Source organism: Canis lupus, chromosome 18, assembly GCF_011100685.1.
Source record: "Canis lupus familiaris isolate Mischka breed German Shepherd chromosome 18, alternate assembly UU_Cfam_GSD_1.0, whole genome shotgun sequence".
NCBI lineage: Eukaryota > Metazoa > Chordata > Mammalia > Carnivora > Canidae > Canis > Canis lupus.
Genome location: NC_049239.1, coordinates 17619707 through 17640848, shown reverse-complemented (window position 1 = coordinate 17640848; position 21142 = coordinate 17619707). Strand labels below are relative to the sequence as shown.

Below are 21142 nucleotides of genomic sequence, written 5' to 3'. Positions count from 1 at the left end.
CTGAACTCATCATCTACATCAACAGATCCCTTTATCTACAGCCACACTCACCTTTAAGTTCTTTCCCCAGATCTCAAAAATGAAGGCAAGCCTGTCCACCTGTGTTTTCAAATATATACTCTCCTGCCTCGTCCTAGGCATTAAAGCATCAGTTATACCTTCCTTTTCTTTATGATCTCTATTTCTCCCTCATAACTGGCTCAGTGTGGTATTGTAATCAAATACAAATATATCAAAGCAGACTTCAATGTGAATTCCAGCTCTACTATTTTTTTCAAATTCCAGTATAATTAATGTACAGTGTTATATCAGTTTCAAGTGTACAATATAGTGACTCAGCAATCCTATGCATTACTCAGTGCTCATCACGATAAGTGTCCTCCTAATCTCCTTCACTATTTCCCCCATCTCCCGCCTCTGGTAACCACCAGTTCTCTGTATCTGACTCTGTTTTTTGTCTCTTTTTTTCTTTGTTGTTGTTATTTTTTAAAGATTTTATTCATTTATTCATGAGAGACACAGAGAGAGGGGCAGAGACATAGGCGGAGGGAGAAGCAGGCCCCATGCAGGGAGCCCTACTTGGAACTCGATACCCAGACCCAAGGATCACACCCTGAGCCAAAGGCTGACGCTCAACCACAAAGCCACCCAGGTGTCCCATTGTTTTATTCAGCTCTACAGCTTCTCAACCTTGTAACTTGGAGTAATATTTAATCAATCTGTGCCTCAGTTTCTTCAGCTGTAAAAGACAAAAGTAGTCCCAATTTCATAAGTCTGTAGTGAAAACTAAATAATTATATATAAGGTATTTGGTATAGTGTCTAGTACACAAATAAGAGCTTAATCAGTGACACTTATTTTACTATTGTCATCATTGACATTATCCTCAACCTGTAAATTTGCTCAAGTCTTTCTCATTTAAAAAGCAAGCAAAAAATCCACCCCTGGGTGCTATGTTCCTATCCTTCCTCTCCTTCACTCTCATATCAGCTTTTCTGAAAAGAGTAGTCTCTGCTCTGTATCTCCCCTCCCTGACCTTCAGGTCACTCACCAATTCATAGTCACTGGCCTGCCAGCACTTCACCAAACTGACAAATTGACCAATGAATTTCTCATTTCTCTGGCTGATTTTGATATTTTTCCTCTAAACCACTGTTTTCCAGTAATTTTTTTAATGATATATCTTGATGTGGTTTTCTCTGGCCTGAAATTTGTTCACAATGTTGGATCCATAAGTTTATCGTTTTCATCAAATTTAGAAAAATTTTAGATGTTGGTTTCTCAAATATTTTTTCTGTCCCCCTCTCCTCTCCTTCTGCAAGTGTGATTCATGTTTGGCCACCTGATGTCCACAGACCACTGAAGTTCTCTTCATTTTTATTTTACACTCCTTCTTCGTTTCATTTTTATTTTTTAAATTAAAAAATATTTTATTCATGAGAGACACAGAGAAAGAGGCAGAGAAACAGGCAGAGGGAGAAGCAGGCTCCCTGCGGGGACCCGATGTGGGACTCGATCCCAGGACCCAGGGATCATGACCTCAGCCAAAGGCAGATGCTCAACCACTGAGCCACCCAAGCATCCTTCATTTTTAATAATATCTATTGTTACATCTTAAAGACCATGAATCTTTTTCTTTAGTGTTTAATCTGCTGTTAATCCCATCCAGTGAACTTTTTTTAAATCTCACTGTCTTTTTCACCTTTAGAAGTTTGATTTGAGCCTTTTTCTAGCTTTCCCTTTTCTCATTTTATTTATGCTTCCTTCCACCTTTTTTTCAACATTCAAAATACATTTTAATATCTGTTCTGATGTCCTTGTCAATTAATTCTACTTCTGTTCCACTCCATTGTTTGACTTTTCTCCTCATTATAGGTCATATTTTCCTGCTTCTTTGCATGCCAGACATTGTGAATTTTACAGTTGATTATTTTTTTTTATATTCCTTTAAATATTTTTGGGCATTGTGAGTCACAGTTAAGTTACTTGGAAACAGTTTGATCTTTTCAAGGCTTGCTTGTAATCATTGTTAAGGAAGTCCAGAATGATCTTTTGTCTAAGGCTAATTTGGCCCCACGACTAAGTCAATACCCTTCTACATAGATTAGGAGGTCTTTCTATTTTGGTTGGTGGTGACATGAACGATTGGTTCTGTGTGGGTTCCAGGTATCATTCCATGCTCTCCTCTCTGGGAGTTCTTTCTCCAGCCTCAGCATATCTTCACAAGCATGCATGATCTCTGGAGCTTTTCTTCTACACTCTTCCCTCTCCTTACCTATGTATTTTAGCCAACTTGGCCTCCCTGAATCCCAAAACCTGTCATCACAAATCAGCAAGACCACTTGGTTCTGTTTGGGTTCCCCCCTCCCCATGCTATCACTTGGAAACTCTGAGTTGTAAGATGGCACAATTATAGGTCTCAACTTATTACATACCCCCAGAGATTAATGTCCTGTGCAATCTGTTGTCCAAAGTCTGAAAAACATTACTTCATCTAATTTGATTTGATTTGAGTTGTTTAAGGCAGTAGAGTAAATCTGGTTCCTGTTACTCCATCTGAGTTGGAAGTGGAGCCCCAGTGACCTCTTAATTATTATATTCAAATGACATTTCTCTGTCCTTAGGTTACTTGATAATTTTATGACATTTATTACTATTGGCTTATTTTATGGTTCATCATTCCTGGAAATCTCTCCTTTTCCAGGTCCTGTAACATATAGTCTCACAGTTCTCTCTCTTAATTTTCTGTTTTCTTCTATAGTCCTCCCTTTAAAAGTTGGTGTCATCCAGGATTTGGTCCTTATCTTTTTCCTCTTTTTAAATTATTTGCTTTCCCCAGGGCCTCTTATTTACTTCCATAGTCTGAGATACCACTACCTGCTGAGGACCCCCAAACAGAGGGGTCTGCAGCCTGTCATTGGACAAGCTAGAACTTTATTTGGGCAAGGGCCTTTTAGGACTATGGAAGTTACAATTAGAGAGTAATAAACATCTTTGTCCAACACCTGGAATACATGAAATTGTTTACTTAATACAATATCAATGTTCAGGTATTGTGATCATTTTTTAGAGAGAAATTTAGGATTATGTATCATTTTATCCTTTTATAGAATAAACAAAATCTACAATTCTTTACTGAACGTGTGGCAATAGATAACTAACCACTTTCCCTGACTCTAAGTCTGTCTCCCTTGAATGTGTCCTCCGTACTGCCAGCAAAACACAATCTTCACCTTGCTTTAAATCCTTCAAAGGATTCCATCATCTTCAGGATTGATTATAGGTCCCTTAACATGGTTTACAAGGGCTTTCATTACCTGGCAGCTGCCACTCTCTCCAAACCTGTCTCCTCCCTTTCTAAACCTCCCATGGCCATTTCAGTTCTATGTTGTGTCCTGCAGAATGATGCCTTTCCCCCTGTCCCCTAAGATGTCCACATCCTAATCACTGTGACATATCTAGAAATATGTTACTTTACATGGCAAAAGACACTTTGCAGATGTGATTAAGAGTGTGGACCCTAGGGATCCCTGGGTGGCTCAGTGGTTTAGTGCTTGCCTTTGGCCCAGGGCGCAGTCCTGGAGTCCCAGGATCGAGTCCCACATCGGGCTCCCGGCATGGAGCCTGCTTCTCCCTCTGCCTGTGTCTCTGCCTCTCTCTCTCTCTCTGTCTATCATAAATAAATTTTAAAAATCTTAAAAAAAAAAAAAAAAGAGTGTGGACCCCGAGAAGTGGAGATCACTGTGGATTACCTGGCTGGGCCCAATCTAATCATAGGTTAGCAGAGGACCTTCCTGGCCATGTTGAGAGGGATGAAATGGAAGAAGGAGAAAGATTGGAAGTGTGAGAAGGACTTGACCCACCAGAGGAAGGGGGTCATGGGACAAGGAAAGTGTGTAACCTCTAGAAAAGGAAAAGAACCAAATACTCTGGTAGGGCCTGCAGAAAAGAATATAGTCCTGCTTACACCTCAGTTTTAGCCCAGTGAGACCCATATTGGACTTCTGACCTACAGAATTATAAGATCATAAATTTATATTGTTTAAGCCACCAAGTTTGTAATTGGTTAGGAAAGCAGTAGAAAATGAGTACAGTGCCCAACCGTACCACACCTTACATGTTCTGTTCTCCTACCTTCAATTTCTTCTTTCTCCTGTCCACTTGGGGAACTCTTATTCTCCCTTTAAAACATCTCTGTGGTAACCACCTGAGACACCTCCAGGGAGAATTACTTCTTCTTCTGTATTTCTAGATGCATCTATTATTGTACACATGGTGCCCTATTACCAAAATATGTTTAAATATCTTTCTCCCACTACACTGCACATTCTTTGATGATGGAAGCCCTACCTTATTCATCTTTGAGCCCCAGTGCATGGCTTGGTATCTTGTAAGTACTCAATAATGTTCACTAACCAGTTACTGATTTGAGCTTATCTTAAAACGAATGATGCAGTTGGAAGAACTCTTGTTCATTCACTTGTCAGAGAAAGAGGAATAGGTTCAGGCAAGGTAACTTGGCCTGAGCATAGACTCAAAAAAGCAGAGAATGTGCTGTACAAAACTAGCCGCCTCACCCACAGATTCTCTTCTCCCTTCTGTGTGGGCGGCAGGGTGCACAGGACGAGCAAAGAGTCCCTGCAGCCAGCCGTCTTGTTCCTCTTCTGGTGGCCTACCACAGGAATTCGAGGGGGAGGCTCCAAGTGGCAAACAGGGCCTCCCAAGAGTTTAGGTTTCAAGTGCAGTGGACATCGTGGGTGAGTAATGCAATTGCTTAGCTATATGTAAGACTTCAAAGTTAAGTTATAATCATTTTAAGATAATGTGTGCAGCCAAATAAATAAAAAGCATGCCTAAGCATGTACATGCTAAAGGGTGGCATTCCTTTAAAACACTCACATTTGTCCCCTGGAAACTGCAATTGCTTGGAACTTTATCAATCATTTATCTCTTGTTTAAGATTTTTCCCCCTTTTCCCCAAAAAATCATGAGGAGAAATGGTAGCAGGATGGAGTGGCTGTAAGCCTGGGAGGCAGGAAATGAGCCAGACTGAAACCCAGCTGCTTCTTCAAGAGCTTCAAAGGGCGAACCAATGATTGAGAGCAAAGAACTTGACTGGGCCAAAGATATAAGGGCCAGTCACATAGGGTCCCAACAGAACTGGAGTCAGGAAACAGAGCCAGGTTAAAGCCAGTGAGTGACTAACGTCAGGAAATAGTACACAGAAGAGTAGGGGGCGGGGGCAGGGGAGAGGGATGCTATGGGCTCCAGGGAGGATGGTGTTGCCCAGCTGGCTGTCACCAATCGCATGCAGAGGTGCCACCTCTAGTGCACCTTTAAAGATCTTGAGTGGGTTTAGGCAGTGAGAACCCTGAAACAAAGCTGGGGCCCTTCATGGCCAGGGCATTTCTCACACAAGGATTATAAATGTATGAGGGTCATGTCCACAGCTAGTCAATTAATTGTTCATCTCACTTTATAATAGCTCACAGACCAAAGCCCCTGCTCTGACCCTGTCCTCAGGAGCTGTTATTGTGAATGTGGGCTGACTCTCCAGACCTGGCTGCTCTCTCTGCTGCGGAGTAGGTGTGGGCACCCACCTTTTGGGCCTCCTTTGGTGTGCCACCAGCACCGCCACTCAGCTGGATGCCAGCAGAGGTCCCCCAGCTCTGGGCCTTGAGGTTGGAGGGAAGGGATATAACCTCTCCCCACAACAAAGAAACTCAAGACGTCTAGTGCCCACCTTCCTGTTTTGAAGATGCTTCTGCCCACAGTGCTCTTGCCAGTATTCACAAGTCATAATTTATTTAGCACAGAGGCATCCAGGAAGCCACCGGCACCAGCATCACCCTCCACTTCCCCTTCTAGCAGGCAGATTGTGAGGGACAATGAAGTCTTTGACTGCTGATTGAAGAAGTGTGCTTTAAAAAAGAACAAAAACCCAAAGTTGCAGCTTGAATTTCCCCATTGATACTATAAAATGGAAACTTGGGAGCAGAATATGGGGATGTTTGAGTTCCACTCTTGTTCTTTTCTTTCTTTCTTTTTTTCAACAAGAACATTTTTTACTTGATGCATACTTCGGAGTACATGGTTCTAAAAGATATATATACAGGGCAGCCCCGGTGGTGCAGCGGTTTAGCGCCGCCTGCAGCCCAGGGCGTGATCCTGGAGACCATGGATGGAGTCCCTGGATAGAGTCCCACGTCAGGCTCTCTGCATGGAGCCTGCTTCTCCCTCTGCCTGTGTCTCTGCCTCTCATTCTCTCTGTGTTTCTATGAATAAATAAATAAAATATTTAAAAAGATATATATACATAAATGAAACATTTCACCCAAGAAAGATAGAATTACACATTTTCCTCAAGTACACACAGAATTCCCTGGTTAAATCATATAAAAAGAGACATAACAAACATTACAAATTTAAGAAGACTGAAATCATACTGAGTATATTTTCTAACCATAAGGGTACAAAACTAAAGATTAGCAATAAAACAAAGCTGGAAAATGTACAGTGTACATATTAAATAGTTACTATGTAAATACTAAACAATACACTACTGTACAAGCAATGGGCCAAATAATAAATCAAACAACAAATCACAATATATTTCAAAACAAAAGAAAACACAATATTCCAAAATTATGGAATGCAGCTAAAGCAGATGTTAGAACAAAATTTATGCTATAAATGTCTATATGAAGAAAAAAAAAAGTTCAGATAAACAACTTAACACGATACCACAAGGAACAAGAAAAAGAAGAAACTTAGCTGAAATTTAGTAGAGGAAAGAAATAACAAAGAAAAATCAGAAATAAATAAAATAGAGACCAGAATAAACAATTATATAACATTGAAAGTAATGGCCAGTTTTTCCAAAATAACAAACAAAATTGGCAATGCTTTAACTACAATAACTAGGAAAAAAAGAGAGAAGACTCAAAAACCAAAAAGAGAACTGGAAAACAGTACAACAGATGCCACAGAAACACAGTGTGATAACAAGATTATTGTAAACAATTATATACTAACAAATCAGATAACAGGAAAAAAACCAGATAATTTCCAAAAACACATAAGTTACCCAGATTGAGTCATGAATCTTGAATCCAAGAAATAGAACATCTTTTTAGACCAGTAACAAGAATGAAAGTTGAATTTGGACTCAAAAATCTCTCAGCACAGAAAAACCCAAGACCACACAGTTTCATTGGTGAATTCTACCAAACATTCAAAAAAATAATTAATGACAATCTGAATCAAAATCTTACAAATAGTGGAGTAGAGAGAATGCATTCAAAATCATTCTGTGAGGCTAGTATTACCCTCATATCAAAACAGCATTAAAACAAGAACAGAAAGTCTAGTTGGTCTGATACAAGTATTGCTACTCCAGCTTTCTTTTGACATCCATTTGCACTACTAATGTCTCTCTGCCCCCTCGCTTTCAATCTGAAGGTGTCTTTTGAGCTAAAATGAGTCTCTTCTAAGTAGGTGAGTTCTACTCTTGTTAATTCACTGGTAATGGGGCTTTAAATTCTGGCAGCATATTTGGATGAGCCATTTAATTTTTGCTAAATTTAATCCAAGTATTTTATTCTTTTTGTTTCTATTGTAAATGGAATTGTTTTCATAAATTCATCTTTAGATTGCTTATTGCTAGTGTGCAGAAGGCATTTAATGTTGTTCACTAAAATTTTTAACCATGAAAATAGAACCATAAAATAAACCATAAAAATTAACCATAAAATAGTCGTCTTCACTTTGGTGTCAGCCTTTTTTATATGTTCTACAAATGTTTCTTTGAGCCTCTTGTTATCTTGATGTATCCTGAGCATCTAGAATAAACTATCTGACACTAAGGTACACAAAAATATTTAATGAATGAGGCCACTATATCTCACATATTCCACAAAGTACATATCTTGTCAGTGTTGAAGTCTTGCTCCCATGTCTGTCTACCAGGTGAAAAGCTCTCTGGAGGCAAGGATCAGTCTAGTGCCCCCAAAACCTTGCATAGTACATGGCATGTGGCAGGTGCTCAGCACATGTCTGAAGAACCGAACAGTATCTAGCAGAGCAGGAGTGTGATGTAAATGATCAAACATATCACAAAAGGAAATTTCAATATATGGCTTTCCCTCTCCACATACACACGTGAATTGGGCCAAAATGATCAGTAAGGACATCAACAAGAGAATCTAAAGAAGTCAGTCTAGAAGGAACACCAGCAGCCTGAAGAGTGTTTGCGTGTATGTGCACATGTGTGTAAAAAAGTAAGGTGATATTAACTTTATACTGATTGTGCGAGATTTATGGATTGGTTGACTATATGTGGAATATTCATTGCCTATACAGTTTGGAATGGAGTATTAAACACCTTTGAATAGAAAATTTGTCAAACATTTTCTCCTGATACCCCGCCACCCAGTCCTCAACTCAACATGATCTATGTGTGGGGATGCATTACTCAGCCCATAGTTAATAACTTCAGTAGATTGATGGGCCAAATTTAAGTACCAGGGAGATTTAAATCCATAAATAAAGTAGAAAATCAAATATCTGAATATTTGAATCCTAACAAAAACTCTTTTAAGGGCAAGATAGTATAATTTTTCAAAACTAAATGGGTATCATAAAGTATTACATTTAAACATAAGGTTAGATCCTAAGAATCTTCCTAGTTTGTGTACTAATTTGAACCATTTAGTCACCTTATAAATTTCTTGAAATCCTGCAGTTGAATGGTAACAGATGGATAGCTATTACCCATGGCAATTACATAACAAATTATCTTGAAATTTCCTCAGAAAAGGGTGGAATGTTCAGAAATTAACATAGTTTTCCAAGAAATCTGGTTTCTATGATATTTGGAGACATAGTTTGTTAGCTTGTCTTGGTTTTGTTAAAAGGAAAGAAAACTATGTAATACCACCAAGTATACTTTTAACTCTCTTCACTTGATACCAACTTTGATACCAAGCAAAGCAAAATAAAAAGAAATGAGGGGGAAAAAGTTAAAAAATAGATCGTAGCAAACATTTCACCAAACACAGCTGTTTCTAGTTCACTAAGTCAACTATTACAAAATATTCTAATGTGCCTTCTGGCAAAACACAAATAACATCATTTCATGGAAATACCATGCTTCCAGTTATTCCTGATAGCTTGTAACAGTTTAAGGATATGCAACCATTTTTACAGATGCCCTGTCTTCCTTCCTTCCTTCTTCCTTTCTTTTTTTCATTTCTACATATTTCCATATCAGGAATAGAAGGTAAGACACTATCTAATCTTTAAACACATACAAGAAAGACCTTAATCCATGTCATAAGAGCGTATTTCACAACTGCAAACTAGTAGTCAATAGCATAAATACACTCTGCAAATGCTTTTAATATGCACAATATACAAATAAAATTAGAAAATTAGCCGAAAGCATTTAAAAATTGGTAGACTTTAAATAAAAATGGAATTTTCAGCTTCTCTTGATAAATTACCAGATTTTATGACACCAGATTCATATTCCAACATTACAACAATCAATTGGCATTTAGCAGAGGCTGACTTTCAGAGATACTTAAGAGGCTACCCCTTTTAAAAGGAGCACAGTCTGCCCCACCCATTCCATGTATGGCCCATGTACTAACACCTAGGCTGTTTCACTTATTTACGTTACTTTAATGGATCTTCTAGGCATTTGAGATTGGGATGCTGTACATATTTTATGATATGTATATAACATCTATATCTAAAGGTAGAAAATAACCAATTGATTAAGAGAGTAGCTCCATTCATAAAACTCCTGCACAAACTTTTTGGAGTGTCCTTTCCTTGGGGTTGTATCTGCCTCTTTTGCCTATCCATGTACCTACCAGACCACAAGGGTATATGACTGCATCATCTGGGGTTTAGAACTTGGCAGTTTAGGGGTACCTGGGTGGCATAGTTAAGCCTCTGCCTTCAGCTCAGGTCATGATCCCAGGGTCCTGGGATCGAGGCCCACATCGGGCTCCTTGCTCAGTGGGGAGCCTACTTCACCCTCTACCTCTGTGCTCTCTGTCTCTTGCTCTCTCTCAAATAAATAAATAAATAAAGTCTTTTAAAAAAGAACCTAACAGTTTAAAATTTGAGATTTTCTTACTGTTTTTCCATTTTAGCTCCTGATAATTTTATCAAATAAACAAGAATCTGATAGTTTTTTGACTAATTGACATATTTAACAATTATTTGAATTTAAATATTTTATTATTTGGATGTTGAAATGAATTTTCATTTTAATAAAACACTATGGAACAAAAAATAAGCTAAAAAGATCATGAATATACTGTGAAAAATTGTGTCAGCTAAATTTTGCTAGGGCTGAAAAACAGGAAATATTCAGTTAACATAAAGGCACTTTAAAAAAAGTCTATAAACATTATCCTTGCAGTTAACTATACTTTTGGTTATGTACTTTACGAGATTTGACAAAAAGAAAAAAATAAAGAAAAAAGCCTGTAACTTGCAAGGGAAGTGCAGAAAAATTCTTAACAACTTACTCCAGTAGTTATCATTTTAGAAGTCTGCACCATATAGGAAGTGAGCATCCAGTAAAGTAGTCAAATGAGAAAATTATTTCCATGCAAATCAGGCACCGGCACAGTAGGGATTCTGAGAGGGGAGTTACAGGGACAAAAAGAACTTATTTAGAAGTAGCATATTTCAGGTCATCTGAGTAGCTCAGTTAGTTGGGCATCCAACTCTTGGTTTTGGCTCAGGTCTTGATCTTGGGGTCGTGTGATTAATCCCCAAGTCAGGCTCCGTACTCAGAAGGGAGTCTGCTTGAGTTTCTCTCTCCCTCAACCTCTCCCCCTGCTTGTGTGCTTTCTTACTCTCAACAAATACATAAAATCTTAAAAAAAAAAGCATAATTTATGACTTGCCATAAGATGGAAGACTGGAAGTTCCATTAAGGTAGGGACTCTCATCACTATAGCCTAAGGTCTGTCCCATGTGGAACTCACAAAGACTTGAGTAAGTGGAAGAAAGAGTACATGTGACGTAAGCAGTCTTTCAATAAATATTTACTAAATAAATAATTCCTAAAATGAATTTATTCAATAAATATTTACCAAATGAATGAACACATGAGTAAAATTAATGACTCTTATTTCTTATTGAAAGTAATGCTTAACATTTATTTACTTATTGAGAGATTGTGTTGTAGTTTGTGTATATTATATCTCATTTAGTCCTCACAATCATCCTATAAATAAGTATTACAATCCAAAATTTTTTAAAGTAAAACTTATAAAAAATAAAACTTTTAACAACAGCAACAAAACTCAAGATGGTTGAAAAACTTGAGCAACATCATAAGGCTGGTGAGAGGCTTTGCAGGGATTTGGCCATAATCCTATTCTGTTACTTATTTTCGTGAATTAAAGAAACAAAAAAAGAAAGAAAGAAAGAAAGAAAGAAATTCCTTCTCTCTGTGTGTCTCTTGTGAATAAATAAGTAAAATCTTTAAAAAAAAAAAAAAAAAAAAAAAAAAAAAAAAAAAAAAAAAGAAGAAAGAAAGAAAGAAAGAAAGAAAGAAAGAAAGAAAGAAAGAAAGAAAGAAAGAAACTCGGAAATGAGTAGCATAGTCTTTCTGATAGCATGGAGACAGTGTGAAACATTTAAAGAACTTAAGGTAATATAGGTTGGCAAACATGAAAGACCATGCAGAGGTGGATGATATTCATGAAAGGATACTTTATCAAATTGATGCTGTGAGGAAGGATGGGTGAAGAAGACATGTAATTAATTCTTATATCACTTACAGTGTGAAACCAAAAGACAGTAGCCAAAAGTAATATGATGAAATGAATTATATAATGCTATGAATATACAGGTAACCATTATAACAAAAACACAAATCTTCCTAAATTCCAGAAGCTGTGCTATAATAAAGACATACATAAATATAAAGGAGGGTTAAACCTTGAAATAGAATTATACTACAGGAAGAGGGAGGGAACAGGGTGGAGGGGCTGGGGATAGAAGTTAGGAATTTTTTAACATACTTTGTTTTGGAGAATGATGTCGAATAGTACCTTAAGTATAATATTAAATTCATAAGCAACTCTAAAAATTGAAAACAAAATAAATTGATTGAATGTAACTATATATCAAATTGGCACATAACTGCATAATAATAAAGAAAATTGTACAGAACAATTAGAAAAGTATGAGTGGTTCTCACAAATATAACATAGATGGAAAGAAGTCAAACAAAAAATACATTTTGTATGATTCTATTTACATCAAATTAAAAATATACATAAAATAAAAAAGTATGGTGTTTATGGATTCATGCTTAAGCAGTAAAACTATAAACAATAAAAAAAGGATTACAAAAGTCAGAACAGTAGCTACTACAGGTTGAGTGACAGGGTATAAAGGGACTTTCTGGGAGTTGACAACATTTCATGTTTTGATTTGGGTAGTGGTTGACTATCTGACTTGAATTGTACTTTATATTTTGGACACTTTAACATATGTGTATTATACTTCAAATTTTTAAAAGATTAAAAACGATGTAGAAAATGGTCTATTTTTTAGAAATGCCACATTCAGAAAAATGACTTGAAATATAACAAAATGTTAAAGTATTATTACACTTAACAAAAAACCCCAAACAACCCAATTAAAAAATGAACAAAGGACTCGAATAGACATTTCTCCAAAGAAGAATATAAATGATAAATAAGCACATTATAAGATGCTCAACATTACTAATCATTAAGAAATGCAAATCAAAATCACTATGAGATACCACTTCACACTCATTAAGATGGCTATTATTGAATAGATATTGTACCCATTTTAATAGCAGTACTATTCATTAAAGCCAAAGGTGGAAACAACTCAAATGTTCATCAGTGGAGGAGTAGATAAACAAAATGTGATGTATACAGACAACGGAATATCAGTCAGCCTTAAAAAGAAATGGTATGCTATCCCATATCATGCTACAATATGAACGGACCTTGCCAACATTATTCTAAACGAAATAATCCAGATACAAAAGTACAGATATTGTTTGATTCCACTTATATGAGGTTATCTAGATTAATCATATCCACAGAGACAGAAAGTAGAGGAACGATTACCAGGAGGGGGATAGCGGGGAATGGGGATTTATTGTTTCATGGGAACCAAATTTCAGTAGGGGGTGCTGAAAAAGTTTTGGAGACAGATGGTGGTGATGGTTGCACAACAACGTGAATATAGTTAACACCGCTGAATGTACACTTAAGAATGATTGAAATGGTGAATTTAATGTTATGGATATTTTACCATGATAATAAAAAAGAAGTAGGATTAGTTTTCATATGCATTTCTGTATTTTCTAGTCTTTTTTACAATGAGCAAGTATTTCATTTATAATGAGAAAAAAAAGTTTCCAGGAAAGGGATTTAAAAAATTGGTCACATGCCTCCTAGAATGCAGCTCTGGGCAGGGTGGGACACAAGACGTTTTTTATAAAATAATTATTTTAAGAATTTATACTCTAAGCCAGACAATACAATCAATCATAGACAGACAAATGGGAAAAAATTATGAATACAGATGAGCACATATTGGAGAAACTGTCTAAATCATTTTCATGTAAAGCAAAGCATGTGAATATAGCATGTTTGGGAATTCCTAATCATTTTGAAAGATCTGAAGAAACTGTCTTGCTTTCTAAAATCCCAGAAGCATTGTATTAGGAAAGTTTTAATATGGGTAAACTATATTTTGGTTGCATTTTTCTATAGTCTAGCAACAAATTAAGAGTACTATACAGATCAATCCAGAATTAGCTAGAAAAGCTAGTCTGGAAATTGGAAGACCTGAGCAGCCTTCATCAGGGTTGGACAGATCATTTAGCTCTACCTAGACCTGTTCATTCATCTGTAAAATGAATGGGTTGGTCTTGAAAGCATGAAATATCATTTCCTGAGAGTTTATGGCACCATGAAAAGCTTGCGATAGCTGTTTAATATTAAACAGCTCTTTAGTATTAAAGTCCCTTCAGTAAAATCTAAGCACTATTTGTTCTAAATATTTTTTATCAGTTACTGGTTTAGTATATTCACCTTCTATCTAACAATATTATTTTGCTATTTGATGTCGTATTTGTGTTTCAAAATGTGAAAACTCAAGGAATTACAGGGAATTAAGTTGTTATGAAAGTGAATAGTTCCACAACAAAACTCCTTTAAATATTTGGAAATTGGATATGCTGGCTAAAAGTTTCGCACTGTTTGTGAAGTTAAGCTGTTTAGAATTTGTATGTCCTACAAGTTTATTTAACTTTGCTGATGGGCAATATAATAATATAATCCGAAGCAACTAGGGACACAACTAGCCACTGTCAAAATCATGGAGAAGGCACTTATTTTTGATGCCCTAATGCTCTGATTCCAATCTTATCCTATAACTTTGTTCTCTTAGTATCCATTCCAGGAAAAAAAAAATCCCATAAAATTAGCTTTACATATGGATTTAATATCTTCATTAAATAAAAGATGAGGGGCACCTGGGTGGCTCAATCAGTTAAGTGTCTGCCTCTGGCTCAGGTCATGATCCCGGGGTCCTGGGATCGGGCCCCACATCATCGGGCTCCCACCTCAACAGGGAGTCTGCTGCTCCCTTTCCCTCTACCTCTCCCCTTGTTTGTGCTCCCCCCCCCCTCTCTCTCTCACACACACACACACACACACACACACACACACAAATGAATAAATAAAACCTTTAAGAAAACACACACACACACAACCCACAAAAGATGGTGGTACAGTTCCCACCATGATTCCATTTTGCTCTCTTTTCCCTCCACCCCCAAGTCTGGTCTTTTTTCTTTGTTGTCTTTCCCCCACCACCTCCATCTCTCAGGGCTCCACTTCATTCCACTGTATTTCTGTCTTCTATGTTTGGGTGGGAATTACAGGGAAAAATTATAGAAGATGGGCACATAATAAGCAGCAGATGTTAGCTATTTGTAGAGCAGTGAGGAAGAGCAGCTTAAATTTGGCCTAGATTCTCCAAGTCAGGCCAGGCTCCTCTTCTGGTGCCTGCCTTATAAAGAGAAAAATAAAATCCCCCAATCCATATGCTGCTTCTCCCTCCTTACTCCTCACTGGTTCACACTACTGAAGCAAAGGTATAAAAAGGAGGGGGAAAAGTAGGAAAGGGGCAAATGTAAAAAGCAGAAAGTTTTAATATATTTACCTCTTGTGTTTTTATATTTTCATTACTACAGCTATGTCTTTATTCTGTGCATTCTGAAGAATTTATAATTTACTGAATTGATAAATCCTATACTCATTAAATAAGTTTTAGACTTAGGGAAGCTACATATGCCATTTGTATGGAATAAGGTTTTCTTTTTAAAATCCCTTTTGTTCTAAACACTTATTTCTTCTGCTTTGTAAATGAAAGATTTTGGAGCAGTGGTGGTTAGGGAGATGGGTTGAGACACAAAGAAAGAAGCCTAATAAGGGAGACAAACAGGAAGCTGTCTTCTCAACCCAGACAGCATATATCCACGGTAGCAGTGATTATTTACAGACACTATACAACCTTCGTGGTCTAATTTGAAAAAAAATGACTTGAAAAGTGGCCATTTCAGGAGTAGCAAAAGGACAGGCCAATGCCATGGTATAGAGGCAGGGAATTGAAGGGTTCAGGAAATGCCCTGGTGTGCTCTAGGCCAAACATACCACCTCTGCCCAAGGCTCGCTCTGGCTTGGAATAGGTTCCTCTACAGCTTAAAGCTCCACCAAGTGAGGGAAGCACCTGTTTTTTCACCCTTGTGATCTCCAGGGCCAGTACGGAGCATGGTTCAATAAATATAAAATAAATATCCATTGACTGGATAAATAAGACAAAGTAGATCTTTATAGTTTTTCATTGGAATTAATAATTTTAATTAAAGAATTGTCTGTACTTTTTTTTGTTCTACATTTTGATGCTTTGCTTTGCTATTCTATAGCTTCTAATGAATAACATTTAGAATCATAAACTGTCACAGCTGAAAAGAGCCTTAGCAATCTCTAACTTGACTTTCTCATATTACAGATATGGAAATTAAAGCCTACTTTAAGTGGCAAGAGTTACCTCATAGGAACATGAGTTCTAAGACTACCACCCTAAAGCTCTTTTCACTGTATCGTGTCAAGCTATTTATTTATTTATTTGTTTGTTTGTTTATTTATTTGTTTATTTTTAAAGATTTTTATTTATTTATTCATGAGAGACACAGAGGGAGACAGGCAGAGACACAGGCAGAGGGAGAAGCAGGCTCCATGCCAAGAGCCTGACGTGGGACTTGATCCCGGGGCCCCAGGATCACGCCCTGGGCTGAAGGCAAGCGCTAAATCACTGAGCCACCCAGGCTGCCCACGTCAAGCTATTTTTTAGATGATCCCAGTAATGAACAAAGATTTAGTTTAAATTTACATTTACATATGACTGACAAAACTTTTGTGTCTGTTTTGTCTTCTTTTGGTGCAGTACCAATTGTTGCAGCTAAACTTTGTATCACTTGTCATAACACAAGCCAAATCATTGGTACATGCAAACATAATCAAAATGACTTTGTATTAAATACACAAGCAGAGGAAAGCTGTGATTAATAATAGTTCATACTTAAAAATAAACAAAATAAACAATAAAGCAATTTTACATCTGTTGATAATGATCATAAAGTAGTTTCTTCTACCCTGAAAGATTTTCACTGAAAAGAACAGGAAATGACCCAAATCATAGATAACATCAAATGAGAAGCAGAAAAGGAAATAAACTAAATAAGATCATACTGCACCTCAGAATACTAAACTGTAAATGCTTAAAAAGATTTCCTACGAACCTGGGAGACCTATCAGTGTGTTTTAGTGTTTACTATTTACAACATTTAAAAAATTATTTATTTATTTATTCATGAGAGACACAGAGAGAGGGGCAGAGACACAGGCAGAGGGAGAAGCAGGCTCCCTGTGGGGAGCCCGATGAGGGACTTGATCCCAGGACCCCGGGATCATGGCCTGAGCCGAAGGCAGACGCTCAACCCCTGAGCCACCCAGGTGCCCTACTATTTGCAACATTTAATCCTTTTTATTATTTTCTCTACTCACCAGCATAGGGGAAATCAACCTTTATTGAGAGTTCACATTTTGTCATGTTTTTCATAAGATAAACTTGAGTCTTTTAAAAATGAGTCTCAGAGTAAAGACAGGTATTTAAAAGACATGCATTCAGGATGAAATTATCCAATTAGCATGGAATTAGTCTAATATTTTCATTTTTCCATAATTATTTAATTCAAAATGCACACTATTCTGATGAATTAAAAAATAAATCCTTTAGCTAAATTTTATGATTCAACTTATTTTTTTAATTTTTCAACTTATTTTTTTAAGATTTTATTTACTTATTCATGAGAGACACACAAAAAGAGAGGCAGAGACACAGGCAGGGGGAGAAGCAGGCTCCACGCAGGGAGCCCAATATGGGACTCGATCCTGGGACTCCAGGATCACGCCCTGAGCCGAAGGCAGACGGTCAACTGCTGAGCCACACAGGCATCCCTCGACTTATTTTGTACACATTATATAACACATATGATATATAGGATATGGATCATATGGATTTAATGTATATGTTATACATAATTTATATATTCTTTTTAAATGCCAAATAAAGCACTACCCTAAGGAAAGCAAGTGTTGAAACAGGTAAAACCAAATTATCCATTTCAGCTTAGAATGAATGAACAGACATTTCCCAGAATTTAAAGCTATGGATTTTGTAGCAATATACATTCAGTCCTCATTATTCATGGAATGTGTTTTTGAAATTCACCTACTCACTAAAATTTGTTTGTAACCCCAAGATAATACTTGCAGACTTTGGGGATCATTTGTAGACATCCCTAGAATGGTGAATATTTAGAGTTGCCCAACATTCAGCTGAGCTCAAAGAAGGCAACACTCTGCTGTCTTGCTTCAACTCTCATCCTGTAAACAGTATCCTTTCTATGGTCTAAGTGTCATGTTTTGTGCATTTTTGTACCTTTTTGTGGGCGATTTTGCTGTTGAAAAGGGCCCCTGAGTTTTGTGTTGAAGTGCTGCCTTGTGTTGCTAAGTACAAGAAGGTTACCATGCACATTATGGAGAAAATACATGTGTTCGAGAAGATCACATGAATTATAGTTCTGTTGGTCATGAGTTCCATGTGAATGAATCAACAATCTAAAATAAGATATTTTTACACAGAAACACATTTAAAACAAGGTTAGGTATTGACCAGTTGACATACATGTTATAATCAGAGGCTCACAAAAACCTAACCCAGTATGTCCCCTAGGACCGATGGTTCAGTATTTGTTAATGCAGTGCTTGCAATGATTTTATAGGAAATAACTACCAGAAATAGTGAGCAACAAAGAGAAAGTGCGGAAAGCCAAATCATGGCTTTGAAACAAAAAAGAAAGAAAGACACAATTAGATTTTCATGATTTTTTTTACTATGTTTTAATTGTTTGCTTTGTTTCAGGAATATAAAAAGGAAACTTAAGATCAATTTTCAATAAAGAAATAAAAATAAATACATTGTTTCTCCAACATTGGTTATATGAAGTTTTCTAAGTCTCTGGAAATTAGATGATAGCAAAATTAGATGTCATGTCCCATGGACCTCTTGGATCCTTCATGATCCCCGTGCTTGGTGTGGGATACATGGTAAAAAGAGATTTTGTTGATAGATAATGACTGATGGACATCTCAAGACTCCCATGGGATATTCCAGTTTCATAAATTCCAGCTCAAGAGCCCTAAGTACCCCCACTGAAGACCCAGGCCATTAGCATGTCTGATAATTATATATTCTGTAGTCTCATAAAGAGTGGACCCTTGGGTGTTTCTGTCCTATACTTCTTTTGAACCAGAATCTTTAAGGATTCATATAACAGATCTTTCATAGTAGGTCCACACTAGAGGGATTTCTAGTCTGCATCTATGCTAGTGAAGTAGTTGCAAAACAGATCAAAGAAACTATCAACTATTATTCTAGTTTTAACCAAAACCAGGCAATTCTTGATGTCTGTATGGGTTGCTGAAATCAGGATATTGTTTAAAGTTCTTTCTATGAAATTTATAACAAACAAGGACTAAGATCCCTAAGGAATATTAAAACAATAACATTGTTTTAATATTACTAAATATTAAATTTAATAGTAAATTTAATATTTAAATTAAAATAAATAGTAAAATAGTAAATAATAAATAATTTATTTACTATATTTATTTACTATTATTATTTACTATTTACTATTGACATTTCAAATCAAGTAGTTTAAAAAGTGAACGATTCAGAAAGGGAGACAGAACGTAAAGACTGCTAACTCTGGGAAACGAACTAGGGGTGATAGAAGGGGAGGAGGGCGGGGGGGTGGGAGTGAATGGGTGACGGGCACTGGGGGTTATTCTGTATGTTAGTAAATTGAACACCAATAAAAAATAAATTAAAAAAAAGATTACGAAAACTGGAAAAACTCAAAATATGTAATTTTGACTTAACAAAAGCAAGTATCTTTCCCTCTCTCCCCACCCCATTCCATATTTTTAAAAAAGCTGGGGGCAAGAGGAAAGGTTAGGGAAAAAATTGTTTATGGCTACTCAGGTAATTCTCCTTTCACAGTTTTCAAATTTTGAGCTCTTTACCCACAATTTCTCTGTCCTCTCTGTTTACAGGATTAAATGGACATTCAAGGACCTGCACATTTGGTCCCAGCATCCTCCCAGTTCACCCCGTAGGCCACCCACATGGACTCATTGTCCTCATTTTTGTGTTACAACTTTCGCACATGCTACTTCCTTTGCCTGGAAAGACTTCTTTCTGATTCAACTTGCCTGGAAAAGCCCAACCATCCTTTAAGAATCAGCTCAAAGGTCACCTCCTCTATGAAGGCTCTCCTGTATACTCAGTCATTCACCCACACATGCTTATTGAGTACTGTTGTGCTCTTCAGCCAAGACTACCATGAACCTGCCAGCAATGAAACAAGGTAGGAGATGCCTCCATGGGGGCATCTCCGTAACAGTGTTACACAGAACTTATTATAAGATGTGGATTTTGGTTTGGTGATTTGGGGAGGATCTAAGAAATCAAGAATTTGCTGTAGATTGGAAACCACCAGAGAACAAGGGCAATTCTATGATTGGGTTTTATGGGTGGCACAGTGACCTTGTTTTTGTCTTTGCAGAGACAAAATTATGCAGTGACCTTGTTTTGTTTCACTTTATCATGGTTCAGAGTAAGTTTATCTGAGGTTGGTGTTCTGTAAGACTGTTTATGTCCAACAAAAGAATAAAATGGCCTGGCTATGAGAGCTTGTAATACTAAAAAAAAAAAAAAAAAAAAAAAAAAAAAAAAGTGAACGATTTAAATTCTTTATTATCCTAAAAGCATGTATTCCCTAAAGTATAATCAAATACTCTTGAATTTAAAAATTAGAAACTAAAATATATTAATACATGTACATAATATCAGTGAAAATATTTCAGTGCTATAAATAATGATTGTCATATCAACTTCCTTTGGTACAAAGGGAGACATAAAGGGTTTCCTTTAAAAAAAAAAGCTGCATTAGAGGACATGGAAATTTACTTTTGAAATCTGAAAAATGCAGTAAATGCAGATCCTCCCTTGAATGTACTTTGAATAAGAAAACAATAAAGAAGTCCGAATATGTTGTGAATATAGGCGGATGAAATTAATTTTCATATGTGGCTTATAGAAATTCTATCATATGGTGCCATATAATTTGTTTAGATCTGAAAAACAAATCTGTAAATGGGCATAATGTGTCAGTTCTGAGCTGAAGGCAGATGTGGGAAAGAAGGGAAGATTCTGACACTGTTATGAAGAATCACACCCAATGGCTCCATCCATTCTCTGCCTTCAGGTCAGCTCAGGAGCCCAGGGTCCTGGGATCCAGTCCCTGCTCAGCGGGGAGTCTGCTTCTCCCTCCGCCTCTGCTCCTCCCCGCTGACTCTCATGCTCACTCTCTCTCTGTGTCTCTCTAATAAATAAATGAAAATCTTGAAGAATCAGAGGATAATAC

General features: G+C 36.8%; 1 protein-coding gene and 1 long non-coding RNA gene across 9 annotated transcripts in view; one reads left to right on the top strand and one right to left on the bottom strand.

Moving 5' to 3' along the window:
- Positions 1-20415, top strand: part of LOC119877234 — a 48692-nt gene extending 28277 nt beyond the window's left edge. Inside the window, exons 1-2 of one of the 2 annotated variants that reach the window (XR_005373209.1) lie at positions 4627-4757; positions 19770-20415. This is a non-coding gene — a long non-coding RNA (uncharacterized LOC119877234). Of the gene's footprint in view, positions 1-4626; positions 4758-19769 lie in introns of those variants that run through there. The other variant, XR_005373208.1, reaches the window with a different exon arrangement.
- CCDC146 (coiled-coil domain containing 146) overlaps positions 1-21142 on the bottom strand; it is a 119202-nt gene that overhangs the window by 43523 nt on the left and 54537 nt on the right. The window lies entirely within an intron of this gene.